Source organism: Myotis davidii, unplaced genomic scaffold (genome assembly GCF_000327345.1).
Source record: "Myotis davidii unplaced genomic scaffold, ASM32734v1 scaffold208, whole genome shotgun sequence".
In the NCBI taxonomy this organism is placed as follows: domain Eukaryota; kingdom Metazoa; phylum Chordata; class Mammalia; order Chiroptera; family Vespertilionidae; genus Myotis; species Myotis davidii.
This window is the reverse complement of record NW_006299706.1, coordinates 1,621,589-1,630,097: the sequence shown is the minus strand read 5'-3', so window position 1 is coordinate 1,630,097 and position 8,509 is coordinate 1,621,589. Positions and strand designations below refer to the sequence as shown.

The window sequence follows — 8,509 nt, the reverse complement described above, 5'->3', positions numbered from 1 at the left end:
ATTGATTTCTGGGTTCTCTGTTCTGTTCTGTTGATCTGTATGCCTGTTCTTGTGCCAGTACCAGGCTGCTTTCATTACAGTGGCTTTGTAGTATAACTTGAAATCTGCTATTGTGATTCATCCACCTTTATTTTTCTTTCTTGAAATTGCTGCAGCTATTTGGGGTCTTTTTTGATTCCATATAAATTTTTGGAGTATTTGTTCTAGCTCTGTGAAATATGCCGTTGGTATTTTAATAGGGATTGCGTTGAATCTGTAGATTACCTTGGGTATTCCCTGCGCTCTTTAGAAGAGCTAGGCCTGGCAAAATGTTGTTAGGCCCTTTGTCAGACTGACTGCATTTTCCATACAGAGAAGAGACCTCAGGAGTTTGAGTAAAATTGTGTATGTGCCTCCTTGACACTGACAATCACTAGACTCGGTGCTCTGAGAAAGCCTGTGGTATTTATATTTAACGAGCCAGTCTTGAAGCTTTAAAATTCCCATACGTTGAGTTTCTTACTGAAGATTTCTTTACAAGGACTTTGCAAAGTTCACCTCACATTTCTGAGCCTTGACAAAGCTTAGCGTAAGAGAATACCACTTTGATAATCTATTGTCCTGGGAAGAAACAGCTTTAAATGTTGGTGGAATTCTCTCTTAGAATCAGGATTGTTTTGATATCTGAACTGGTTATGTGTGAAGATTAAGTGCATAAATGCTAAGTAATGTGGCATATGTTGAACATTACATATCACTGAAGCAGTGTTCTTGTCCACTTCAACCTCTAAGAACAGGACTTTGTTAGTGCCTCTTAAAAAGCACACAGCTCAACTTACTGTGTCCTTTTTATTTACAGGCAGAAGGACAGGGTTGTATTTTTCCTTATAATCAATGCTGTATGTTCCAAGTTTAAAGAAAAATAATAGTTGTAACTTTTTGAGCTGAGTAGTGGTTCCTTTTGAAACTCCTGGAAATGTTTTTGCTACCAAATAAGTTATGTTTTATGGTACTCAAGCCATTCAGAAGTAAAAGGCCCAGAATTCAAATTTTGCAGGACAATCTTACAGGAACCATAGACTGGTTCATGGAGAGGCATGAAGGTAGAAAATAAATGCAGTATAATTCTGTTTTAACAGTATTTCACCATATTTAAACCAGCCTAGAGCCTTTTAAGTTTAATGCCTTAGCACTCATTACTAAAGACCTAGGGGAAATGTTATGAGCATCAACCAAGAAGTGGACAGCTAGCTATATAATTATTTGGGATAGACAAGGTAGCAGAGAACATTGCCAGAAAGAAAAAATATGTAATACCGGAGGGAATTTGAGTTGTATATAAGAAAAATAACAAATCAGTGTTTTTAAGACTATCATTGCCAGGGCTTTCCCTTTCAGGAGCACGCCCACGCCTTTCTTCCCTCTCAGGTGTGCCTCTTGTACACTCTAACCGTCCCTATGAGACTTGCAACCAGAGGAGCAATGGGCAGCTGCAGCTCATCCTGGGCTAATCCCCAACCCGTCTCCAAAGCCCCCTTTTCTCTGACCTTTCAGTTAAGTCAGCAGCAGCTCCTTCTTGGCTCACTTCGGTCTCTGTGACTTACCTCCCAGTGAGCCAGCAGCAGCTTTGCCCAGGCTCCCCTGTTGCTGCTTCTCCCCCAAGCCCTTCCTTGTTTCACTGTCCCCAGCTTTAATAAATGTCCTCTCAAAAAAAATCAAAAAAGACTATCACTGTTACATATTTGATTGTTGGATTAATTAGCTCATCAATTAGTATTGAGAATTCTCTTCATGGTGCTAGTTTGAAGGATATATTTATAGTGCATGTAATTTATAAGCTCTAAGTAGTCAGCTTTATCCAATTTGAGGGCATTTAAAATCAATTACTGCCTGGAACTTTGAAGAGAGAAAAATTCAGGGACAAGTTGAAAAGCACTGGAAGTATTCATGCCCTACTAGATTGGTAAGTTACAAAATTTAGAAGCTAGTGTCTAGAATTAACTGTATAATTCAGAAAGGGAAATATGTTTTAACTTCATGATATATTAGCAGGAATTGGTCTGTGATGTTGGGGAGGCAAAGGGAGAGATATTTTTCACTTACGCTCTTGTATATGAAGACAGTTTGACACAATACAAAACTTGTAAACAACTTGTTGGGCTTTTACTCTGCTTACCTATATGTGGGTAGAAATGTTTGGAATCATTGCAATGTGTCATTTTAAGAAAAGTTAAATGCCATGAGATTTTGCATTCTGGAAAACATTGATTACAAGAAACTTTAGTGCTCACCATGCACAGAACACCTGTGTCAAGTGCTAGGGAACATGCCATGGAATGCTCCTTCATTCCCATTACCTCTGGGTGGAGAGAGGAAACACATAGAAAATGATAGCTCCTTTGCCACCTAATCAAGGGTAAAGTTGTTTCAAGTATGTGTACTAAATATGAGAAAACAAGGAATAAAGTTTTATGTGGTCATTGCTTTTATCTTCACTTCTCTAAATGGGCATCCGTGATGGTAGAGAGGACTTAGTTTGGACTTAAAGGGGTGTATTGAGATGGGTAAGGAAGACACGGCATTCCATTTCCTAAAGTAAGGCCTGCTGGGAAAGGCAATGGAATTAAAGTCTAGTGTGTGAACTTCCTCTGTGCACACCAAGCACTGTTTTAAGAGCTGTGAGTCTCCCGCCACCATTTTTAAATCCAGCTCCATACAGCGCTTCCTGGCACCGACCCTAACCGCGCACCAGCACCCCCAGCCAGGAACTTGGCCACCATGGAGATCAACACGACCAAGGATCAGCGGGATGACTGGAGACTTGAGCGGGGATACAAGCAAGAAGGATCTGACTGATACTTAGCTTGATGTGAGGAAGTTGGAGACTGCACAATTAAAACAGATCCAGTCACCGGAAGGTCAAGGGGATTTGGATTTATGCTTTTCAAAAACGCTGCTAGTGTGGATGAGGTTTTGGAACGGAAAGAACACAAACTGGATGGCAAATTGATAGGCCCCAAAGGGCCAAAGCTTTAAAAGGGAAGGAGCTCCCAAAAAGGTTTTTGGGGTGGATTGAGCCCAGATACTTCTGAAGAACGGAGTATTTTGGAGCCGTTGGACGGGTTGAAAATATTGAACTTCCCCGTGGATGCAAAAACAAATGAAGAGGTTTTTGTTTTATCACATATTCAGATGAGAACCAGTGAGGAAATTATTAGACAGCAGCTATCATCCGTTTGGTTCTGGGAAGTATGAAATCAAAGTGCCCAACCAAAAAAAGTATATAGGCAGCAATAATAACAAAGAGGAGGAAGGGATGCTGCAGCTGGTGGACCAGGTGGTACTAGGGGTCTGGGCTGAGCCCAATAGAGCACTTCGGGCAAGGCCTCTGGAGGGGGGCGGCAATCACCACAGAATTACCAGCCATACTAAAGGAGGACATCGGAGAAAACTGAAGGAGATTGCTAAAGTAACCCATCTTCAGGACAGCATTGAAGATTGATCTTCTATATTACCAGCCATACTAAAGGAGGACATCGGAGATTGCTAAAGTAGCCCATCTTCAGGACAGCATTGAAGATTGGTCTTCTGTTGCTCTAAGGTAATTATTTTATTAAAGACTTTCTAGTATACAAGACACAACTGTGTCCAACTGTATATAGCCAACAATTAGTTTTCTTTGTTTTTACTTTGTCTTTTGCTATCTGTGTTATGATTCAATATGGACTTGTGTTTATACAAGTTTTATTTGTAGATTTCATGTTAAACCTCAAATAAATGCTTCCTTATGTGATTGTTTTTCTGTCAGGTACTGGGGGGAAAAAAAAGAGCTGTGAGGGATTCAAAGGATTTTACCGCCTTGCTTTTGAGCTTTGATAAAATTTGCATGTACAAAACAACTAGAGATCAACCTTAAAGTAGGATGTTATGTGCTCCAAACTGGGACTATTATAGGAATTCAGAGAATTTAGTAGATTATGTGCTTCAAAGTGAGAATGTTCCAGGAGTTCAGACAAGGAATTAGTATAGCTGGGGCAGATCTGAGTAGCTGACTCTTTTAAGAGGCTAATTGAGAAGAGATTGACTTTAACTGGAATGCAATAATAAAGATAAGATCAAAAGCTGTAACTTCTGAAGTCTCCCCTCATCCCTGGTCTTTTATTTATTTTTTTGGTTTGTTTTTTTAATCCTCACCCGAGGATATTTTTCCATTGAATTTTAGGGAGAGTGGACGAGCGAGGTAAAGAGAGAGAGAAATATTGATTGGTTGCCTCCTGCACGAGTCCCGGCCAGGGCCCAGGATGGGAAGGAGCCTGCAACCAAAGTAAATGCCCTTGACCAGAATCAAACCCGTGACTCTTCAGTCCACAGGCCAATGCTCTATCCGCTGAGCCAAACTGGCCTGGGTGCTCTCATTCCTAGTCTTAAATTCTTTTTTAATTTATTGAATTTTTAATTTATTTTTATTTTATTTAAAAATGTGTTTTTATTGAGTTTTAGAGAGATAGGAAGGGTGAGGAATAGGGAGAGAGAAACATCCATTGGCTGCCTCCTGCATGGCCTCCACCAGGGATTGAGCCCTCAACCCAGGCATGTGCCCTGACCGAGAATCAAACGTGATCTCTTGGTGCATGGGTCATGCTCAACCACTGAGCAACACTGGATGGGCTTCTTTTTTTTTGAGAGAGAGAGAGAAAGGGAGAGAGAAAAATGTCTTTTTTGTTGTTCCACTTATTCATGCAGTCATTGGTTGCTTCTTGTATGTGTCCTGACCAGATATGGAACCACTAACTGAACTGCCTGGCTAGGGCCTCATTCTTAGTCGTTATTGCTTATTTTCTCAAAAGAATTTTTTCTTATATAAGTTTAGTAAGTTCCTGACAAATGGTAGTGTTGCATCTTCTCCAAACTCAAACTTGAGAAGGGTGAGACAGAGTCTTTGCTAAGTTTGACAAGCACTTGGCTTTCAAATGCTTTATAGTCCAATACTGAAAATGTTGGATTTGCATAGCCCTGGATTTGCTCAGCTTCAAATTAAAATTTACTTTCAAATTATCTCACATTTTATCAGCACAGCTGGAACTGAAACTAAGTTCCATACAGGAAACTAGTTCTCTGACTAAAGAATTATTCAGCCCTAGCTGATTTCGCTCAGTGGATAGAGCATTGGCCTGCAGACTGAAGGGTTCTGGTTTTGATTCTGATTAAGGGCACATGCCCAGGTTGCAGGCTCGACCCCCCATAGGGGGCATGCAGGAGGCAGCCGATCAATGGCTCTAATCATGATGTTTCTATCTCTTCCTCTCCCTTCCTCTCTGAAATCAATAAAAAAATATTTTTTTAAAAAGTAAACTCATGCCTTGTTTTGAAGGAAACTACTGGATCGAACAAAGGTCCGATAGATCTTTATGTTTGGGGTATTCTTAAATTTCCAATCAACTTTTAAATATGAGTTGGCCTTGACACAAAATTACTGAAAATTATTAGCCTTGTCTAAATAGTCCTTGCTTAAAACAAAACCCCAGAATCCTTACCGAGCAGCTTTTGGTTCAGTGTGTACATTCCCCAGTACACATGATCATATCAAATCACCTAGTTTTTTTTAACAAAAGCTGCTGGGGTGGGGACATGTGTCATTTCCTGCCCTTCCCAGGGCTGGTTATGGATAGAGTTTATTACAGTTCGCTCTGAACCAGGAGAAAGTTTATTTTTTAAAAAAATGTTTATTGTTGACAGTATTACAGATGTTCCCCTTCCCCCCCCTTGCTTCCTCTACCCAGTTCCCACTTCACCCCACCCCTTCACTGCCCTACTGTCTTGTCTCCATAGGTAAGATCTTTGGTTAATCTCTTCCCACACCCCTCCCCCCTTCCCTCTGAGATTCATCAGTGTTCCATGCTTCCTTGCCTCTGATTCTATTTTATTCACCAGTTTATTTTGTTCATTAGACTCCTTTTTTTTAGTAATTTTTATTGATGTTTAGAGAGAGGAAGGAAGATGGAAAGAGAAACATGGATGTGAAAGCCTAACATCTATTGGCTGCCTCCTGTATGCCCCCTACTGGGGACTGAGCTGAAATCTGGCCATGTGCCCTGACTGAACCAGCAACATTTCAGTCAATCAACTGAGCCACATGGGCCAAGGCTGCCCATTTTTAATTGGATTATTGGCTTTTTTTGTGTCATTAGACTTCTTGTTTATTTTTATTTTTAGATTCAATTATAAATATATGTTTGTTGCCATTTTATTCTTATTTTTTATCTCTTCTTAAAGAATACCCTTCAACATTTCATGTAATACTGGTTTGCTGGTGAACTCCTTTAGCTTTTTCTTGTTTGTGAAGCTTTTTATCTGGCCCTCAATTCTAAATGAGAGCTTTGCTGAGTAGAGTAATCTTACTATTCATTATTTTGAATATCATATTGGCCCACAGAAAGAACCTGGATCCCTGTTAGTTTCAGTGACCCTTTGCCAGAGTTAGCTCTGAAGGCTGCCCCCCACCTTTGAACTTCCCTTTAAGTGAACTAATACATTTTCTTAATGTTTAGGCCACTTTGAATTGGGTTTCCTGTACTTGTGGCCAAAATCACCCTGAGTTCCAAGTTACTCTTACAATCATTTTGTTATATCTTGTTCCTAGTTTTAAAACTATTACGTAGGGGAAAATACTATATACATGCCATGATTGCAATAATAAGATAGTTAAATTGGAAGGAGATGTGCCAAAATGATTGATGTTTAGACAATCATTAGATGGGTACTTTTCCTATTCTATGAACTTATTATTTTACATGTTTTCTATAATGATCCTGAGTGACGTTATCAGGGAAAAAATGCACAGGAAATAAGATTGGAAAACAAAACGGTTGTTTAGGTTTTGGAATCGATTGATTTTTCCCCTCTTATTTTTCAATTCTCTTATGTTTATTATATTAGTTTTATAATTTGAAAATTTTTTTAGTTCCTTCACTGAAACTTCAAAGAGCAGGGACTTTTTCTCCTGCTTCCTTTCTCTCTACCCCAAGCATGTACACAGGGAGGACCATTAAGAGAAAATACGAAAACTGAATCATTCCAGACTTTAAGGCAGGCTCAGAAATCCACAAAAGCACTTGCAGTGGTCATATCGCCCCAGTATATGACCCTTGAGTCTTGCATTAACCTATGTTTTTTCTTTTTCTAAATCTTTATTGTTGAAAGTACCTATGCTTTTTTTCGTTCAGAGCATTTATCAGTTTGCATGTATACATTTGTTATTTTGATTAATGCTTCTCCTCTGCTAAGCTTCATAAGAATAGGACTCTTGCTTATCAATATGCTGTATCCGCAGTATGTGGCATATGGTAGACAATAAGTAAATAGCTGTTGATTAATGAATGAGTGAGTGAACCAACTCAGCCAGTCTAGGCATTGCTTTTGGAATAAATGTTCCCAATTACAAGGGCAGAGTAATTCTCAGCACTCAAAACCAGCATCTCTCCCCCTGGTGGTTATGGTCTTAGAAATTACATTTTGAAGGGAAAGCAAATGACTAGAAAAAGTACTAGGACAAACAGTAAACCAAGTCACCTATCAAGCGAGAGTCTCTAGGACAGGAGTCTGGAATGTGCATTTTCTCCACAAGTGCGCCGATGATTCTGAATCAGGTGGCCTGAGGCCCACACTTTGAAAACAGACCCTGGAACATCCTATTAGAATCTGAGTATTCACTTCATTCGTCGTCATCCGGCTTCCAAGAGAACCATGCTGACATCACTGTTTCTATTTAATGGGAGTCGGTTTTTATTTTGCACTTGTGCGGTGCATTAACAAATTCAACATACAAGATAGCATTACATATTGTAGGTTAGCGTTACGGCATTATGCAATTTCACACGATTCATGTTAGCGTTTTCAGATTTTTTTTTTTAATTTGACACGTTTATTTTATTCTTGAGTTTCATTTTTACAAGAGAAGACACAAGGTAAAGAAAGACAACCACACTGGAGAAGGATCATGGTGAGGGAAATGTCACTATCATGGCCATCATAAAAGCCTTCCAAGAAAAAGGACTTGCATTATCCCCTCTCCTGAGCAAGCTGCCCCTGTCCCGCAAACCAGTTCTGTTTTCATACCTAGAGCACTGTTTCTAAGCATGTCCCTCTTGGCTGTGCTCCACTGAGAACTGAAAGAAGGAATAACTCATAAAGGGACTTTTGTTATTAGGAGAAACCCTTGTCTTCCCAAAGGAATCAAGATATCAGCAGAGAAGAACTGACTCTTGGAAAATCCGAAGTGACCATTCCCTAACCTATTCCTGACCGTGAGTGCCTTGTGCAAAAAGTAGGCTGTGACTCTCTTGTCTTTCAACTGACTCTTAGGAAGAGGCATGCCTCTCCCACCCTCATCAGTTAGCTCTGGGAGGAACAAACGTGAAAGCCCAAGTCACTTAAGAAACTTTGGGACAGCAAAGTCAAGGGCACGATGGGTCAGGCCTGAGGTAGGAGGGAGGAAACCTGTACTTCCTTTTGGCCTTTTTTTCTGAGAAAA

The 8,509-nt window shown here is 39.9% G+C and overlaps 1 pseudogene; it reads left to right on the top strand.

Moving 5' to 3' along the window:
- Nucleotides 1-193: 193 nt before the first annotated feature.
- Nucleotides 194-3,777, top strand: LOC102767265 (annotated as a pseudogene).
- The last annotated feature ends 4,732 nt before the right edge of the window (nucleotides 3,778-8,509 follow it).